The following is a 21,959-nucleotide window of genomic DNA, read 5'->3' on the forward strand; positions in this document are numbered from 1 at the left end:
TTACTGTTAACTTACAAATTTACTGTTTTATCTGAGTATTATGAATTGTTACTTCGGCCTTGTAAGACAGTAGCATATACCCACATTTTTTCCACCTTTGTCCTTTAGCTAGTTTCCAAGTGATTGTGAAATAATGTGAAGCCAGCATGTCCTTTACTTGCTGAATTGTCACCTCTACAATGAAACAGTCAACGTTTCAGTCAATAGTCAGATAAACAGTTATCTGCTTTGACAACTAACTGTAACTTGATGAATTCTCCCTGTAAATATCCATGGTAGTCTGATAAAATGAATAATTTCTTAATAAATTTAGTTCAATTCAGTTTGTTTATGTAGCCACTGTGTGTTTTTATATTGTGCACAGTTTAGATTAGAGTGCCTGAATGTATCTTTGTTGAAGAACTGGCATTCTCCACATATGAGCAACTGTGATTAAGAAGCTCATGAGTGAAGCGGTCAATGAGACTGAGAAAAGGACAGATGGAGTGACTGTGAGAGAGAATGGCAGATGGAATCAGATGGAATGACTAGACGTTGGGTAAATGAAAAGAGATGAATGATCACCAATGAATGAGCTCAGTGCATGTGATATGTGTCAGTGGTGGGGGTGGAATGTCCTGTCACTGTCTAATTGTCTTTGTCTGAAATTGCAGTTCCAGTGGACTCCCAGAGATCCCATCAGGATGACCTTCAGAAGCTAATTGAGGAGGAATGGGAAAAATGGATAGGAGGCAGGAAATATTCTAGGATGTATTTTTATGTCAGAAAGAAATCCATTAAGTAATTTTATGTTGAGAAATTCTTTTAGCATAGAGGCTAATAGAGTGGGTATTATAGGGAAAGGGAAATGTTTCAGCTATGGATACCTTGAATGTCACACTAGTGTACTTCAGGAGTTTACTGCAGTATTTTAACTAACAGTGGACATATTTTGTTACATGATTATTGTGTTGTGAAGAGAAGCTGATTGTGTTTATTATGTATGTGTTTATAGGGCACAATCCACTTAATCAGTTATTCTATAATATTACACCCCACCAGGCAGGTGGGGTGTAATATTATAGATTAATTTCTGTTAATCATCTGCTTCCCAAAATTGGTGATTTTGATTTAAATTACAACATTGTATGAACATTGCCATAGGCACTTATTCATATTTTATTCATATTGCACTATTTTAGCACAACATTTAAGAAGAACACAGTGAAAGCCATGCTGCAAGTCAAAGATCTTTACCAATAACAACACTGCCTTCTGGTGAATGTGTTAACAAAAAACATCTGGCAGAGCATAAAAAAACTTGGTGCTCTGGAAACCTACTTAACACCCATGAGACAAAAAATAATCAGGTTCAACAAACTGCTAATTATTAAAACAAATATGTTTGTCTTAAATAATATTAAAGTAGGTTACCTGAAAAACCTTTTAAAACAAGATATTTGGCAGAGGTTCTGAGCACTGTGAGTTAAAATAAATAAAGTTTGGTAATAGTGGACCTCCTATTTAAACAGTTATTTCAAACAACACCCTTTCTGTAAGAAACCTCAACAGATTGTTGTCCATCTGCTATTTCCAGTCACTTTTCTGCCTCAGGTTCTCCCTTCATTTAAATTCAGCTGGATATCAAATCAAGACATGCACATAATGTTCAGCATCTGAATAGAATAGCAGTTTCCCCTTGGGGATCAATAAAATATATTCTATTCTATGGATTCCTGCTAGTTTTTCCTGAAAGATGTGGTTACAGTTTCAAAAGTAAAAATATATATATATAAAATAAAAAATGGTACATAGCCATCTAAAATAATGTGACTTAAAGAGGAGAAATGTTGAAGTAATCTCACTCCAGACGGAACAAGTTAAAAGGTGGTTAAGCGTTATGATAATCCAGTTGCTATACATTTAGTGCGGATGGCAAAAATGTATTTAAATTTTGGTATCCACTGATTTTTCATAGTCCAATCTGTTTTTCTTATCACAAAACACCACATGCAGTGTGAACACCCGCAGTTGTTTGCAGATAACCAGAAATATAATTTATAGATGTGCTTGATATTAAATGCCATCTCCGTTTTTTCATGTACCCAGTGAGTTACTGTCCAATATTTTGTCAACATAGCTAAACAAAATAGTTTTCCTTTTGTTCCTCTTACAGTATAGGTTTACAACACATGCTTTGCATCATGGAGCACTGGGGGTGGACAGCCTGTCTGTGATGTAGCAGGCTAGGAGGCCTTATTCCCAAAGGTCAGCTGTGCTGTGCATAAACAGGCCTGAACCACTGGCCCAGATATTTTCAGCAGCTTGTGAGGCAGTTCACAGCTAGATAAGAACAAATCAGACACAGTGCCAGTCAGACCCTTTAAGCGCTTCGGCACCATCTGGTTTTGAATTTATCCAAGAGTGGAAAACCTCACCAGGTTATGAAGAAAACAGTGATAAATAATGAGAGAAAAAAGGAGCACATAGACTTTCTGGTGAAAAAGTAAAAGAAAAAACAGAGAATTTTCAGTTTTAGAATGAATAGTATTAATGCATGATGGTTTCACAGCAGCTCAGGTTGGATCCCGAAAGCTTAAGTGAGGAATAGCAATAGCCTTAAATTTAGGTGGACAGTCCCAAAGATGTAGAAATTATTAGTTAATTTTCTGACTACCTAAATGAGCAGGGACCTTCATAAAACGACCTTGGTCAGATGCAAAAAAAAAAAAGTCAAGGGCTCAGTAATCTGAAGGTCAGTTAGAGAAGACCTCCTGCTCCTCTGCATTGAAAGTAGCTGGTTCTGGTGGGTTGAATACAGTGCCTATAAAATGTATTCACCCCTTTGGTAGAGGTGGGTATTAATTGGTTATTCAGTCACACTTACTTGTGTACGTTTTAGGAAAAACACTCTTCTTTTAGGGTTAGTTTTACTGCAACTTTTTACTTTTACTTAAGTAAAAGTAACAATATTTATTGTTTTGAAGTATTGCTATTCTTACTAGAGAACATTATTTGGCTAGTTTACCTACTTAAAGTAATTTCAATGAAATAAGAACAAACATATTTTACCCCAAGATGCCCTAGACACAAACAAGGGAGACTCCTTGTTTGTACATAAGCTTTTATGTTGTGATGTTATTTTCTATCTGCTGAGCATTCTGTGTCATCTGGAAATCAAGAAGATACAGTATATTGTTGCTGGAAGTACTTTACCAGTCAGATTAGCCTTTAAAATAACAGAATTTGCATAAATCATTATACTTTGGTCAGTTTGACGACATTTTTATTACTGTAACAATAAATGTTGTCTATTTCGTTTCAGCAATTCAGGATTTGTGATGTTAAAATTACTATTGGAAACACTAACAACAGTTTATGAAAATATGTGACATTTTTTGTTTTCTTGTGCCTATAGGCTTCGCTGCTTCAGAGCTTGATGAAATGGGCAGTTGAAACTGTGTTATTTTTTCTAAATGTGTGTGTTTGTGTCAGGGACAAAAAAATATATTTCATTGCTTGTTGCATTTGTGAGTAGCCTAGAAATTCAGTGGTATTAACTTCCAGAATGTTACATGCGGACATCATGTCATACTAATTTTAGGATTATATTGATATATTGGAATCATTCTTTTTCCGGGGTAAAAGGATTGTATAACATGGAACTGTAAGGATTTCTAAAGAAGAATCGATTGCACAGGTTTTCATTTATTGTGGATTTTCTCTCTTTTCATTTCGTGCTGGTGAATCATAAATAGGTTGTAAGTAGAGCTCCAAAACGTACATAAGAAGAAAAAGGGGCTAAAGATAAAAAATGGATTAGGAAAACTGTTGGAAACTGCATTTAATCTCAAATTGGTTGAACAAGCTAATGAAAAGTAGAAGGCAATAATGCAAAACAGTCAAAATCTCAGGATAAATCTTGTTCTGTGCTTTTTCTGTCATTAACTCCAAATGATAAAATCTTGTTACTGAGCATTGTGGGATTGTTAAAAGGAAGGACTTTTACAAGGTAAACCCAATAACCAGAAGACAACCAGTGTGTCTAGATTCACAAGTTGCATCTTTTAAAAGCCCTCTTTGAATTCTGATTTTGTCACAGCTGTCTAAAGGCGACCCAAATTCGAAGGCTCCTCCAAAAGCGGCCCGCAAATGTATCCTCCATCCTCTGGAATCAAAGGATAGCTGTAGTCTAGCGTATCCTTTGCAGCCCACCCCACAAAAAGATTTATTGTGGATTAAATGGGAGATTTTTATTCTTATGACAATGGCAAACAGCATGGAAGAGGAGAACACTTGAACACACTAAGCCTAAATGAATCAAAGTGATAAATAAGAACAGTGTGTACAAAATTTACTGTGTAACATGTTTTATTATTTTTAGTTTCCTTCTTTAGCCACAATGACAAGAGGAGTCATTGAGAACATTCATCAAAACTGATAAATACAAATGCATCATTTGTTTTGTCAGTTAAACTATGTAAAGCACTAACTCTAATAAGGGTTGCAATGTTTTAAGATTAAGGTAAGACCAAGTCATTCAAGTAGCAGTTGGGTCTATGTTAAAGTAAGCTATCTACATGTCTAAATGCATTAGCATCTGAAGTTGGTAAAAATAAGTTTGTGCATGAGTAAGTGATTGTGTTTAATTTCTCTGGCTGTTTCCAGATGAAACAAAAGAGGAGGGCCAATATTTGAAACGTCTGTATATCTTGGCACTCACCTGCTTACCTTCAGCTCACTTTTCAAAATATTTGTCTGAGCAGGCCTGTGACCACTATCTATGTGCATTTCTCTATCTATGTGTGCTCACGCACTTGTAACGATCAGCACTAGCAGTAAACAAGCAGGCTTTCCTCTATGCATCCTTTGTTTGAGCATTAAGGTCAGCTGTCCTTGTAGCCTACCAGCTCCCTCCATGCAGCAAATGAAAGTTGACATTAGAAAGTTGTTCTCTCCAAACAGTGTGCAGGTGGCACTGCAATCAGCTGTCCTGTCTTTTAAATGAGCCTGACTGTTCCTGCACTCTAATAACTTGAAAAGGAACAGATTTTAAATTAGTTCCTGCAGCTGGATACGGTTAGGGATAAATTACCTGTTTTAGTTTTTTGTACTTTCAACAAAATAAGTCAAGAAGTAATCATATCTTATGAAATATGTCAAAAGGCTTGTGTTTTTTCTGTCTTGCACACTCCTCCTACCAGATACTTTTTTTTTCTTTTATTAGGTTTTATATGCTTTTCAGGAAATCTTGTTTTTTGTTTTTTTTTTCTTCTAGATTGTATTATGGAAACAATGTCTGTCTTTGGAACACATTCTTAATAAGGTGCCTGAAGGTATAATTTAATATGAATTTATTTTCTTAAATGTCTGCCAGCTGTAGACAACAACTCCCTTGATAACCTGATCTTGCAAGGTTCAGTGAATCATAAGTCAGTGTTGGAACACACTAATTAGAGAATAAAACAAAAATATAACTGGAGTGCTAAAAGATAAATCCTTCGAGCATCTGAATATTAACTGCAATAAAAATGCATATTTGTAGAAATGCGAAATTAAAAATCCGTCAAAAACTGTTGAATGAAATACATGTTAATCAACTCTGGAGCATTCTTTCTCTGTGGCAGAGATAGAGATAATTCCTCTGCTATGCATGTGTGAGGAACAGCAACTCTTTTTTTTTCATATTAATTTTTATTTCTATTTTTATACCGTACAACTGCTGACCTACATGCCTGTAGTCGGTGGCATAGATATTATGAGTGGCTGGTTTCTGTCAAGAGGTCACAGAAGCAGGTTTGTGGAAGCAAAAGCAAACACACATGACCGCATGAACCTTTTGTTGGGATTCAACACATTCAACAACCTATTAGATCATTTCCACCTCAAGGCTCTGACTCACCTTCAACACAGCTATGCAACTACAATTTTCCCTCCAACTGCAAACAACAGCCTGAATGATGTGTGACTAGTTTTGGATGCTCATTAAAAGGGAGAGCGAATACTGTTTGCATTGCTGATTAACTTTGTTCATTCTTTTTGCAGAAAATAGACAATAGTACCTAAATATGTAAAAAGCAAATGAAAATAACCAAATTCTCACGACAGACCAGATCAAATGCTCTACTTATATAATCTTGTAGTTTTGAAATGATTTAAATCATTTTCAAAACATTATATGAATCCAACATGTAGTTTGTTGCTATGGTTACTCTTTTTTTCAGTTTCTGCAGGCATGGAAACAGACTTCTAGGGTGTTGACCTATGCTCTCTTTTCCTTTAAACCTTCCCACCCACCTTGCTTATTTTCCTTTCTCTTTTCTTTTCCCATTACATTTAAAATTGTAGCATCATTGCAGGAGGCATAATCTTTGTGAATTTTGCTTCAGGTCACTCTTATACTGCATAATAAAAATAACCTTCATAGAGTATTTATAGCAAAGAAAATTATTTTGATACTGAGTTTGGAAAAAACACACTACTGTTTCTCTTTCCATCTATGTTCTTCTGAGTATACAAGTGTGCTTAAATTTTGGAATATCTATTTTGTATTCCCTCTATTCAAAAAGCTCTAATTTCAGTAAATAAGTGTTTGAATTCATATCAGCATCCAGTGCATGTTCTATCTTACATTCCGTCTTTTATGTCTTGATTTCTACATTTGAGGTGCTTACTACTTTAAAGTAGCTCTTTTTCTAACTGTTAGCACCTCTTAAAGCTCCAATTTCCTATATATTTTTTTTTTCTAAAGCAGTTCTTCAAATTGGTCTTTTCCTTTTACGTCTGCATAATGTTTTTATGTCTGTGCTGTATCATTCATTCCCTCACTAAGGTATGCTTAGAGAAGGATGCTTAGGCTCCCATTTTATCTCTATTATGATACATTGTAGCTAAACGTTACTGTTCACATGTTTTGTGATTGAAGAAAATACAATTTTAATTAAGCCAAACGTTACAAAAATCTGTCAAGACCAACCTCACCAAAACGTTTACAACTAAAAGATTGAGTTAAACTTCAGCTAAGTATTTCTATAACAATGTGTTGACATTAAAAAGGCTCATTTTAGAATGGTTTATCTGCTATCCTGCTATTCTTTTAGTTCTTCAAAATTTGTGCATGTTCTTTTCCAAGTCAGATGACTTTTGCCACTTTCATCAGTCTATTTGTGCCATCGTTCCTTGAAAATAGTGCAGCATCAGCAGGATATGAAAACCAGGACATGGCTCTCAGGGACCAGATAGAAGTAAAGGAAGCAAGGAGCATTATGGATAACAACTGTTGTAGGCCCTGCAGAATCTTTGACCTATAGCAGTACTGGAAGAAATGGGTCAATTCTCTAACCTTGTTCATCTCTGCTTAGTCTATTAGCAGCTAAGCTTGCAGCATCTCCCATCAACATGCATTTACACCACAAAGTTTTTTATTAGTTAAAATATTTTTTTATGGGGCTTATTACAACATAATATTTACATATAAAAATAATCTAAACGAAGTGAGTCCATTAATTAGCAATTCAAAAATTCAAAATAATAAATGTTCAGAGCACTTTATGTGCAGTCCCAGATTCCAGTCCAAAAGGTTTGTTCAAGACTGTTTCAAAGTTCTTTGTGATTTTCTTTCTTTGGGAAAGTTCAGTTGTGTCCTTCCAGGACTATAATCCAATCTGGAAAAAAAAAAATCGAAAGGGTATCATTTTTCTTTCATTTCGTAGATATATAGTAGTGTATGTTGTAAAAATCTGAAAAAAAGTTTAAGAAGAACAAATACATTTGAAAGCCATTACATACTCTAGACATATTTTAATCTACAATCATTAAAAAAATTAGAAGATTCATCCCAGTGTTCATTGTTTGTCAGAATAAAAGCACCTTATGGAAACAATAAACTATAACCAGATATTCAACTTACTTTTCATTAAACTCACAATTTCAAAAATATTTTTTATTTGTCTGTGTAATATTCTAACTTTAAGTGTTGCATTTCCATAAAATGTAAACAGAATGTTACTATTACAAAGAGAAATATATGAAATATAAATAAATATTTGTTATAATAATAATATTTGTTTATATTTCATATTTTTGTTTATATGAAACATAAAGAAATATTGACTTATTATACAATGTGACCTTGCAGCGTGCAATAGGTTATAGATAACTGAAGTCTGAAGGCATTTTGGCCATGGTTAGTTGTATTATGGAGGTTCATGTGGGGACATGGAGATAAGCTGGGGGCACAGTGATGTGTGTGTTTGCATTTATCAGAGACCAGCACTCCCCCCTGCTGGCTGCTCTGCTGATCTGCTAAAATTTAAATGTGACCTTTGAAGAGCCTCAGACATTGCGACAAGAGAAACATGTTTTTAAATAAGGAGAATAGTTTTATTTCAGTATGTGGTTGATTCTGTTAAGAAGTCCGAAACTTAGACCCAAATGCAAATATTAGAAATAGTTAAGTGAAATCTAACATTACCCACATAAAGTACATGAAGTAAAAAAATTTAATCAAAAATTATTTTGGAGAAATTCATTTAAATTATGCTCATTTTTACATAACAATAAGAATGGAGCAAAATGGCCCCAACTCTAGCCTCATAAGACACTTTTCCTCCATATTGTCATTTCCTGTTTTGAGTCTCAGCAGCCTGAAGCTGCTCTCCACCTCCAGCTGCATTTTATTCACCAATCATTACTCCATCACTGCTTTGACTTCTTTTCTCTCCTTTTCACTTTACCACCTTCTCTTTTTGTAACCCTCCCTGTCTGCGCAATGTCATCATTAGTATGCAAAGAGACCAGCAACAGCTAAACCTGAACATCAGTCACTCAGACAATCAGTCAGCTGTCTCTCTGTCAGTCAGCTGGCTGATCAGCGCCCCAAGTAACTCAGTCACCTGTGTAGTTGATCACTTGACAACTTGCCCCTTGGTAATTGGTATCTTTTTTTTTTTTTTTTTTTTACATCCCCTATGTTTACATTATTCCCATATGCTTCCAGCTGTAAAGCAACATTTTTTTTGATCTCAATAAAAATACTGATGATTGTATTCACTTTTGTATATTGTGTATTTAAAAAACCTAACCTAATGCTCACAACATGATGGTGAAACCAAAGCCTATGCAGCACAGTATTGACCTACATGCAATAAAATCCATTTTATTGCATTTGATTTGATTTCAAAAATCAGAAATGATTAAACTTGATCCACAGGTGCAGCGCAGCAACACTAGCCCACTGCCATCGAAGGAAAAAAACAAAATCTTGCCAGTCATATTGTCATATATTTGCATACTTTTATCAGTACTTTAAAGGGAACAATAGCTACACCTCCATGTCTGACCTAGAAAGAGGTTGTGAATAAAAACCTGGGGTGGTGAAGAAAAAAGACCAATCTCCTGTTTCTGCCGTGATTACATTCTGTTCAGGCCCTGTTGCAGAGAAAAGGAGGAAGATCAGGCTTCGGCCACAGAATATGAATTTTATATCTGCAATGCAGCCGGGAGGTACGTTCATGTAACAACCTGCCTGACACTAGACGCTTAGAAGTGGTTGTCTCTATGTGGCAGCTGATTTGTTCATGTTTTCATACCATATTTTATTTCAACAGCATGTCCGGCTGCAGCCTCATGTTTTCATGTTTTATCATATGACTTTTACTTTAGGCAGCTGCCACCAGGTACCTGAATACATGTTGTTCAAACAACAGTGACACATGAACCTAGACAGAAGGCTGCTCACAAAAACAGAAAAGCATAAACCAGGCTCCATGTGTTGAAGTGTATAATCAAGGGATAGTTGTTTGTATTAAAATATTGATAAATTGGTACATGTTCTAGTGCTGAAAGAAAGGTCATTAAAGGCTAGCCAATGACAACATGATGGATGATTAGATAAATGCTGACAGGTACTTTTTATTGCCTTATCCTCAATAAAGGTTGAATAATATGATGTCAGCACTTTTCGAGGATTAATCAATCTGTGAGGTTCTCCTAACTTTTGTTTCAAAACAAAACAGAAAATTTTATGACTCTAGAAAAGGATATAAGATATAAGGAACTGTGTCTGTGCTATCATACACCTTAGTCATTTTAAATTCAGAAGACAAATTTCAGAAATTTTCATTCAAAGATCATAATAATGCTTTTGCAGAAAATGTTGACTTTTGAAATTGGGTTTTGTGGAATAGGCATTAGTACTCAGTCAGAGAGTTTACAGAATTTAGATAAACAAGAAAAATGAACAAAAAGGAGTAACTCTACTTGTCAACCAGGGGTTCCAATAATTGTTTTGTGTTAGGCAGACTAAAAGAACAGCAACTTCACCACACATAACTCCACATACAAAATAGACATTGTTTGGATGACTGCAACAAAATAAATTAATGCATCCTGCAATATAACTGCACAATTGAAAAAAATACCTCGAAAGACTTTTTTCGACTTTCTGCACTGTTCTTTCCTGTTCCTGTCAGATTTCATGTTGCTCCTCCACTCTGCCCCTCCTACTTGTTGTCTACTGATGGCTGCTTCATGCCTCCTGTGCCACTGCCTCTCGTCAGCCACTGTCACAGACTATGAGTATCCCATGTCTGAGTTCCCGATCATGTACCAGAGCTGGTGTACATCTGCTGATTTCCCTGCTCCTTGATTGTTTTGTGTGTTTTTATGCCTGTGGCTCTGGACTTTATGTATCTGTACTGCATTTATGCATATTCTTTTTAAATACCCATTCATGTTCAGCATCAGCTATAATCAGAACAAAACTGCCTTCAGAATGTACCACAGGCTAATTTTCAGATAATTTCAACATGCCGTTAACATGCATCCTGAAAAGCAACACAAAGTAAAATAGAGAGCGATGAAAGGAGTCTGGGTGATGTGGAGTGCTTGGTTCATCACTCATTGATGTACCGACACCATACAATATCTGTAATTTGCATAACAATGTGATTATGATCGGCCTGATTTTTTTCCCCAGTCTACAGTTCTCATTTCGGTTAACAATCACATCACCACCATATCTTCAAGTGATAATTTAGGCAAAGCAATGGCTGTTTAATCAGGTGAAGTGACTGACACCCTTATTGAAGAACCATTCCCTCTTAAAGTATTAATCATAAGATAATTAGATTGAAAATTAGATAGACAGTGTCTTTGTTTCCCATTAGTTTGGAGGGGAAGTCCCTTCACTCATTGACAGTGAACATGTCTTCCTAAGTTTGGTCTTCTTCCCAAGTTATTATTTACTTCCTGTCTACCCAAATCCATGTCTAGGTCTTCATGTGATCAAAAACATTTACAAGCCAAATATGACTAAATATGACGTTTAACCATCCAAATACTTTAGAAAAACTTGCTGTATTCTCTTTTTTCTTACCCTGAAGCACACTGAAGCATTCCTTTAATGAGTTTGTGATGTTTATATTATTTTGTTTAGGCTTTCTTGTTTACTAGTGTATTTTTGTTGCTTTCTGCTGCTTCACAAATAATCATGGTACTATAATGGTTGTACTTTTAAACAAGAATTTCAAATGGACTTAATATTACTTTTATAATAACATTTGTGTTATTGCAATGCACACTGGAAAATGTTATTAGACGTCTGTACTTGCTTAAAGGTTCTCATGCAGGTTTAGATTTCCAAAATATTTAACAAAATGGCAGCATGTTGCGGTTTCACTTATAAGAAATCCTGTCATGACTGTCTAAAGCATCATTTCCAGCAGAAAGATGGTTTTAGCACAAATTGCAGTCACCCTAGGTCACAAATGGGTTTGTAATTTAAAGCTGTTTTCATAAAATGTGATGCAACTTGTCTCCTCATCCAAACATTCCCCTCAGCATCTCACAGATGGGCTCAGAGTTTGGCATCTGGCAGTGCTGATTTTGCCAAGTGTGTTTATTATCTTTTTCTAACATGACATATAACAATTAGAACCTAAAATAATTGGCTTATTTACACCTTGCATTTGTTTACATATTATTAAAGCATTGCAGTCGAACAAATATAGCCCTAAAAATAAACTAAACCATGCATGGATGCTCCATGCATGGTTGATGCATGGAGCATCAACCAGGGCTGCTTGATGCTCCATGCTTGGATTGGGTGGCAATCATAAGAGTTAGGATAAAACTGTTTTCCTGAAAAGTTGTCAGTAAGTTGCAAACTGCAATTCTCCTTTGGAGTCGTCCTGTCAGGTGGGATTGAATGAGTGAACAGATGCAGACTTTAGTGCACACACAAACATTAGTTTCAACAATACAAATACTTGTTTTGTTTGTTCTTTAATAAGCACACTTTTTATATTCTCCTTCATTTCATTGTAAATGTGGCCACATCTATTCAGAGTCATTTATAAAGACGTACAGAGCAGTCGCAGCTTTAACAAAACATGGACCTGGCAGGAGTGTATTAGACAGAACACCACTTAATTAGACAACAATATCCAAATGGCCAGTGCAAGAACAGACAAGTTTTTTCAGGCAGTAATTTGATTCTCAAAAGGAAAGCAGTTTTACAAAGAGGGAAAAGTAAGAAAGAAAATCACCATCTTGGACATTTATAGTAAATTTTGTGCTGCTGTGTTTATGTCACAGTTTACAAGGGTAACATGTCAGACAAGCTTGGCTCACAAATCATTTTGTGTTTTATGTTTTTTTTTCCCCAGCAGACATCTTGTTATCTAAACCATTGCTCACTGCTGTCACTTTAAAGCTCCACTAAAGAACAGAAATTGCTTTTCTAATATCTTTTGATTTTTTTCTCGTTCCAGTTCATATATCTATAACATGATCATATCCCAAAGGTTCTCACACAAAGTTATACAACATATGCACCACATATGAGGATGTTTTATAAGCCTTCATTAACTATTAAAACATGTTTAAAAAGTTTGACATTTTCACACACTGATTCCTTTTCACTATCACCGTTTATCATGTTTGCTTTGAGCATTTAGTTTTTTTTAATTAAGTGACAATGTTATACATTTGTTGATAAAACCTTAGTTATGTCTACAGGACATACATTTTCAGTCATACTTGTGTACCTCTGCAGCTCATATGGAGCTACATTCTTGTTTTGGTTCTTTTAATGTCATAAACTCATTTTTAAACTGTTACTATGTGTAAGACATAATTACAACAAACAAACAAGAATAAAATGCATCAAATACATACAATTTATTTGTGGCTGCATAGTTTAGCTTCATCCTGTCAACAAGGACAGACCATTTAATGCTACTGCTTCAGCTTTTTTTGTCCTGAAAGCTTGATCAGTTCAGATAAAAAGATTGGATTTATGCCAAAACTTGATCAAAACTGTTCAATGATATATTTCAACTAAAAACAGAAGAAGATTTATTTTAGTTATGAAGTGTTACAAATTGCTGCCATGACACTAATATATTATATTCTAATACTGAGTAATACCAAAGTCACCAAATGAAACTTTGTGTTGTAAGATTCCAGTTGTTCCAAAACCTTTTGTCACGCTGTGGGTACGATGTGTCCAGAACAAGACTGCCTTGAGCTTACATTCACAACGTGTCTGTCTTTATTCTATATAAGGCAGTTTTAGCAAGGTCTGTGGAAAAAATTAGCCTGAACGTGTTATGATGCTCTGACAGGTCTGCCAACATCTTACGCTGGCAATGTCTGCTGTGCTTACACCTCTCAAACCCTCAAACTCGACCCTTTCTAAGGTGACATATATGTCCCCTACATAAATACCCTTTGAGTCATTTTAGGTCTCTCATTGGAAGTGCTAAAGAAAATCTGGAAGATATCTATTCCCATAGCATGTGCTTAGATTTTAGATCAGGACATGAAATGTACATCTAAATGTTACTCACCTATTATTAGTATTTTTTGATCACTTGCATAAAATATGCATAAAAACAGTTTTAGAATTACAAAGCATGCACAAGACTATTAATTTATCTTCTATTGCTCCTTCATGGGTTTGAGTTTTTATAGACATTAAGCTTCTCATATCAAAATGTAAAACCAGAGAGTATTGGAAGGAGAGAGTAAAATGTGGAAGTTTGTGTTTGCTGAGGTTAAAATTAAGCAGCAGACTGGGATTTCTACTGATTTGAGAAACCACAATAACACATGTGGTTTAGTTATTTTTCTCATATTCTAAGGCATGATCTTGATTTGTGTACCAAGCTAACAAACTGTGGGCCAAACATTTTGTAAAGTCATTAAGGGTGAATAGGATATTGGCTAAGCATGGCAATATAAGCAAAACACTTATTAAATTTCTAAAGGAAATTTAATTATTTGATTTAAATAGGTAAGACAGGTATCCTGAGCCACACTTCAGCTCAGTAGATTAATCCATAATTAATCCAGAGTAACTAAGAATAACTAGACAGAAGAAACTCGAATCACTGAGCGTATGGAACTAAAGTAAAACTAAAACAATACTGATCTAATCAAAGAAAGCAACTAAGGAACACAGAATAATCAAACCTCAGAAACAACTCAGGACATAACAATTGGCGATTCAGTTTGAGATACAAATAACTGAACTTGCATAAATTAGCTAAAATTACAATGGAAAACAATTGAAGGAAGGGAATGGGAAAACCAGAGATTCCTTCTTAGTCTGAATTTTGACAAACAGAGTTGGATCTTCACTCTCATCCCACTGAAATGTGAAAAGTTTCTCTCTGGAAACGATAGACAAGGGGAGGAGAAGAAAGCTGGACAGGTGCACTGATAGAGATTAATGTGAAAGTGGACTAATGGATCCATGTCTTTGCACTAACTGTGGACTAACTCTCTTTTCTTCAACCTCATAGAAAGTGCTTGGCTTTGCAGGGTAACGCCGGGCTGCAGTGAGGTTGTACATAGAATTTATTAGTGTGTCTTGGCAAAATGCCAGATTTCCAAAAGTCTTACTATCCTGTGATCTGCATTTTAATTGTTTTGGTATTTACATTATGATCTGGTGTGTAGTTATCTAATTGAGACATTGTGACCTTGATGGTGCTTCTTTACTCATGTTTGAGTTCTCATCTCTGAGAGAGTTTTCCTCAAATTGATTTTCACTTTGTGACAGTTTTTTTTTCAGATTTTTTTGAAACTTTGCTGTAAGATAAGATTTGTCTAATCATATTTTGTTGTATTGCTGCAATGATTTATGATTTATTTTAATAATTGAAATAAAAAATATTCAACAAGAATGCCCTTACATGGTTTGTCGTGGGCCTACTACATTTAAAGAGTAAAAGAAAGAAGGAGAGGTCTCCAACATTTTCAGTTTATGCAGTTGACGGCATCAAAATGTATTTATTTTACAATCAAAATTATTAAAACTTCTTATCTTAGATTGTGGTTTAGTAAGCAGTATTTGATCCTTCTAAAAATTCTTAACACCAATAACTAAATCCTTATGTAAACTAAGACACTAGAGACAAAAAGGAAATGTTTTGAATGAGTATTTCTCATTTCTCATCTTCTTGTCACATGTCACAGCCTCTCAGGAATCATGACCAGACTCCCCAGGCCCCTGGCAGGTAAAGGAAACCTCTTAGGTAGAAACATGGGATGTGTGTTCTGAATGCAAACCCTCCTGCTTCACATTCAACCTATCAATCTGTCTCCAAAACAGTGGTTGGCAGTGATCCATCAGTTGACAGAGTAAATAATAATACATCTCCTAAAGTTGCAGAGATGGCATTTTGGTGGCATTCAGATCCAACTGATTGCTGCATCAGATTCAGACGTGCCTACCAAAATATTTTAAGAATTAGGCACAGAATTCAAGCTATTTTTTCTCAGTAGGTTCTAATGCTAACTCAACAATACTCAACAATTTCAGGTGAGCAGACTTTGTTTAATTACAAAAAATACAACAATGGGTTTTAATAATTTTGCACGTGCAGTACAATTTTCTGTCCAAAAAAAAAAATGTTTTGATTTTTCCTATTTTTAGACTTAAAAAATAAGACAATAGAACATCAAACTGAAAAGCAGACTTAACTCTGACTGATCAAAAACACAGCACTCAAAATGCTCATTTGTTTTTGTGGTTTGTGAAGATTAAATTAATAACCTTTTTTAAGATGTTTACTTCAATTGTAGCTATTATTTTTGTGAAGTAATTGATAACCAGTCAATCAAAATTTTCATAAGCTCAAAACAACTGTTTTCTTGTACCATGTAATAAGCATTCTCAAACACAAATGTTTATAAATTGTGTTGTAAAAATCAAGAAAAATGTTTTTTAATGTAATTTAGCAGTTGATGTTTTACTTGAAATTCACTTGTCCATGTCTTCCAATTATTTTTGTCAAAGCTTTTTCTTCAGTTCTTATTTTCTCATCCTATTTGGTATGTTGGGAACCCAACGTCCAGGACATGAACTGTTACACATTTATATTGATTTCCACATCAATTGTGGGCAAATACACTCAAACATGGGAGGCTCTAGAGTATTGCACCTTATTTCTTTAAACAAGGCATATTGTTGAATTACATGGAGGAAAAAAGGCTGGAAGCGACAGCTGGGCAAAGCCATGTGGAAGTGGACTCTGATATTGACAAGCAGCTGGTAATAAGCAAAGGAGCTTTAGAAAAAACAATTTCAACAAATCCGCTTGTTCCTGTGACAACCCATCTCATTCATGACCAATGATGGTGTTTACCTACTTGTCTTGATGTGCTTTTTCTTTTATGTGCTGTTTTGAACTTCCTTGAATAAGCACTTTGAATTGTCTTTGGCTGAAAGGTGCTTTATAAATAAAGTTGCCTTGCTTTGTCTTCTGAGGCAAACAATGTGGCATTTTGAGTTGTTGACAAGCAGTTCTAATGGTTATGAGCAATAAGAAGACAAACACAGCAGGATAAACACAAATGAAATTCTATATGCACTCCTTCCTACATATAGAACTTGTGATTTTTAAAAAATATTATTATTCATTTCATTGTCTTCTTTCAAGCCACAGAAGCATAAACATGAAAGTACTGCGGATCCAATATAGTGAGGGACAAATGAACTAAAATTGTTAAAAGAGAACATTTCAGCCACAGTGCAAAAGCAAAATGAGTTTATAAAATGCACATAAACTTTTGAGTAAAACGGAAGTTTCAGGAGCCAAAAGCAAAAGTCAGAAAAAGAGTGGTGACATTCAGTCTTACACAGTGCTTCCATCTGCCAGCCAGTCTCATGGCTACCTGTCCTTTACGCAGGTGGAGTCATTATTTATAAATGCCAGAGTCGTTTATGCACTGCAAAATGACATCCTGAGTGGATGAAAATAAAACCTTTGCTGGTAGCTTGTGATGGGTGCCATATTTTTATTGCAAATACTGAATCCTGAGCTGCCTAGCAAGTAAATAAAATATGAAGTAGGATAAGGTCTGACAGCAGATCGTATTTAACAGCTTCAATAATGTGTTCTGTGAATCAAGTCAAATGTTTTTAATGCTTGCTAGAACTGGAAAATGAACAAAGTAAGTATTAAAAATATTTGTAAAATTTCTTAATTAATTAATTCCAGTTATTTTGATAGGTCTGTGCAGTGGTAGATACTTTTTAGTAAATACACCAAATATCAAAAATGACCAGTAAATGACATTGATGCTGTAACTGAAACATTAGTTTCTGTTAATGTTGTTAGCATTATCAGCAACCTTTAGTTATAGTGGTAATACCTGCATACTCCAGAAACAACATCATGTAGCTATATGTGCAAGTTAAAGATAAGTGGTAAACAGTCTATATCTGTATAGCGCCTCATCATGTCCAGAAGACCCCAAAGCACTTCACACTGCATTCATTCACACGCTGACGGTGGTAAGCTACAGTGAAGCCACAGCAGCTCTGGTGGTCTGACTGAAGCATAATATCAGCATAATATCAACAGTGTAATTAGCTACTCACAGGCACTTATATTTCTGTGGGAAGGAGTTTTTTATTGTAGCTCTTATTTTGTAACTTAGACACTGTCATTTAGCTTTTAGGTTAGCAACATTAGTGTTTAACAACCATGAGCTGTGTGTAGTTTGACCAGCGTGTGAACTCCCAGTGAAACAATTGAGAAGGCCCCTTTATGTCAAAAGTAGATTTATAATTTATATATGAAGGAAAAAATTTTCTTCTGGCTACACATGACATGTAGTTTCTGATTGGTCATAAGGACCAAAAGAAACAACATTATCAGTTCACTGATCAAAGATTTTAAAATGTGACTGGAAACAAATCTGAAACTTCTAAATTTTTAGCAAGCTGAAACCAATTTTGCCAAACATCTGACACTAAAGACGATCTGCCCATTCCTCATGTTGTGTTTGGAAAGTGAGCGGATGCCAGAATTCCCTGATAAAGTTTGGACAAAGCATCTGTGGGACAATCAGATGGGAGTTGAACCAACTATCTTTTTACTCCAAAGCAAAAGTACCAATGAGGCAAAATGAAAACTAATATTAATTTAAATTTATGCAGGTATGAGCACAAACCTAACATAACCCAGCAAACAGTCATAAGCTAAGCACATTTTTGAAATCTAGAGAATATGACAGAAGAGCTCCTGAGGTGCCATGAAGAACTATTTGTAAAAGCTCATTTAAGCCATAACACATCAAATAGCAACAGGTTCGATGCTTGGCAATGGTATGAGTTCTGAAAGAACCCACAGCCTGAAAAGAACATTTCTACTGATTCTTATATAAGCATATGATGAAAATCCATTTGCACACAGACTGTTGCCAGTGCAGCAAAGCTTCTATTACTTCCAGAGCAGGCTTCCTGTTTATTCAGTCTATTACAGCTGTGCAATTTGGTACCTTTAGAAGGCCTTCCTAATGGGCCACTCATTATCATCCAGTATTCTACTGGCAGTTTCACTGGCCTGGCTGTCAGCACACAGATTATTGTGGTCTCTTGCTGTTCAGAATGACAATGAAGCTTGCCCTCTCGCTACTGTTTTTCTTTCTCCTTTTTGATAAATGAGCTGTTATGATACACATCACAGTGCAGAGGTTGACAGTATCCGCCAACCTCTGATGTTATCTGTTCAGTAAATGTTCGCTTGTGGAAGAGAACTTCATATTCTATTTTGAAAAAAAATCTCAAAACCAGATGTCAGAACATCTGATTACTTAAGAATCAGATGTCCCTAATTAACATCAGATTACTTAAAGAATTTGAGTTTGACAATTTAACAATCCAATACCATTTCAATGTATTTTGCACATGATTTTCCAAAAATGTTATGCAATTCTTTATGCTACCGGTTCAGAATATTTAGATCCTCTGGAGCTGGTGATATTTGATCCCCAGCAAGGTATGACAGGAACACTTGTTACAGTGTTTATAATGACTCTGAGATTCCCTGGCAGATTGCAGGTCTGCCAGCAGTTGTAACAGAAGTGCACCTGCAATTTGAAAAACAGCTTTTGCTGGATCTTCTTACAACCACTTTAATATTGAATTTGGTACAACTGGAAATATACATGCTCTAAATGTTATACATGTTAAAGCATATACATGCTTTAACAAACTGAAAATTGTAACTATTTTTGTAATTGGCACTATTTTTGTAAGGTGTCACTGGTCACCTTAATTATAACCCTACACACTCCTTTGGGGAAAATACTTTAAAATATATGGATGGTCATTGTCTTATTCAAAATTTAACAAGACCATCTCATTAGTTCGGGCTTCATTAGCACTTACCTTTCTTCTCCCAAGAAAGAAGAAATGACCATTTGTCACCTTTTCTAAGTATGGCACATTTTCTTGAAGGCTTCAAACCATTTTGCTCTAATTAACACAAGGCAGGCAAGAAAAATGGTGCTGTCTGTATTTTGAGTAGTCCTGCCTAAAATCAAGTCTATATCTGCAACCCATTCCATCAGTATTTCACACACCTGTATTATAGTTATTTTATTGTATTTACATACAAAAAAATAATCAAGACTGAATTTCATCAAGAAGTGCAGTCTGCTCTGTCTGTTCTTGTAAATGTCTTCACTGCTGTATCTCCGGTTCAGTCTGTTGTCCAGGTGAACACTGAGGGATTTATACTCCACCATCACTTCCACACATGACCTAATTCTGTTTCTTTTGAAATCTACAATAATTTCCTTGGTTTTCTTCAAATTAAATGCAGTTAAAATCCTTTTTAGAGGAAAGTCTCAAGAATTCACAGATTATAGCTATTTGTTAGCGACTGTGATCTGTAAGCCATGCAAATAATGGGAATCTACTGCAGTTTGAACCCCTGAACCTTTACATTTTTGGAGACTGCAACCACAAACTTTAATGTTCACTGCCTTTGCTCATTTCTGCCCGTTGTTTTGAAATGTAACACATGTACAAAGCACACAAATTAGAGAACATACATCCTTTGAGGTCAAAATAAATAGTTTGATGTTTGATCTTGACGGTAATTTTAGCTTTGCACGAGGTTTATATGCTACTAAAATACTGACATTATAGAAAAATGACAGAGAAATCATAGAGTCAACAACGACGTTAGCATATGCATTAGGCCCATGCTTTAGCAAACACTATGCTGTAGGGAAACAAAGGAGAGGATACGTAACAATCAAATTCAAGCAGACATGTAGCAATATGATGCCTGCAGCTGTTCTTCTTGCAGCAGTCACTGTATCTAATTAGTGCAGTTAGTGAATGTCCTGGCGTACTTTGGATGAGCCCACACTGAGTCTTTAGATCTCAACTGCTGCTAATTGTGATCATAAAAGGAGGCTTGACCGCTCAGTAATCAGCAGAGTTGCTCTGTATTCACACCTAGTCTCTTTTTATGGATGTTGGTTGAGAAAATTAAATACTTAGACCTAAGTCAATTAGAGAATCCATATCACCAAGTAATGCTTGAGCATCTGCTAAAAGATTTAATGCTTCTAACGTAGTTCATTAGTGTAAACTTCAAGGACTAATGTCCAATTAAGTCCTTAGCAGGACAAAGAGAGTCAATAAGATTTCAGTAAGATTAACGTTTCCCCTTTCAGTTCAAAGGTTGGAAAGGCTTATGGAAGAATCAATGACACATCTACAGCAAAACAACCCTAACTGTAAGCCATATTCATCATGTTTTTAGAAGTCAATTAAACTGGACTGAATAAAATAAAATATGATTTGAACTCTGCTTTTGGACACAGAGACTTGGAAAGTTAAAATTCTTTAAAGGTCATGACCAATTTTATGGACAGTAATAACAATAGCCGATTTTATATTTTATTTTAGGTTGTGTTCTTCAATATTGTTTTATATTATTAGTGTCACTGTTAAACATGTGAAGCTAAAGTTATTGAAAGAGAGGAAGAATCCAGGACTGATTTAGTCAAGCTCTGTTTCTTCTTTTGTTAAATTTTGAAGTGTATTACAGATATTACTGTCACCTTCTGGTATTGCATTAGATGTTGTATTTTCTGAAATTTGGGTGGAATTATTAGAGGTGAACAAAGATTTTTGGATGATCTTTTTTCTATTTTTTTTTGGACATTAGGATGTTTGACTTTCCAATTTCAGTTTTTGCTGGTTTTGATGCATCTTGCTGATAGGACAGCTTGTGTCCTCCCTCCTAAATTCGCTGCCTTATTACTTCACAACCAATACTGATAAAATCACACAAATGCTTGTGATTTTTTTTTCTTCCAAATAATACTGCTAACACAATTTGGTTGTGAAAATGCTACAACATTACTTCAAATTAAGATACTTTTGGCACTGTTCTTTGGTGGGTAGAACTGCTGCCTTAAAAGCTTAATATCCTTACCTTCACTAGAAGATTTATAAAAAATTGTCAACATTTTCAAAGAAAGTTCCAGTATAAAAGAAAGTTGAAAATGCCAACAAATAAAAAATACTTCACTGTCATATGTTCATACTGCATTTGCCTCAGGGTCAATTTGCTCCCTGAGGCAAAACAAAAGTAATGTCCAGCACCCTCCAAGGCCCAGCTCTTTGTCAGTGCTGCTTGAATGAATGATGCTTCCTT

Source organism: Gambusia affinis, linkage group LG15 (assembly GCF_019740435.1).
Source record: "Gambusia affinis linkage group LG15, SWU_Gaff_1.0, whole genome shotgun sequence".
In the NCBI taxonomy this organism is placed as follows: domain Eukaryota; kingdom Metazoa; phylum Chordata; class Actinopteri; order Cyprinodontiformes; family Poeciliidae; genus Gambusia; species Gambusia affinis.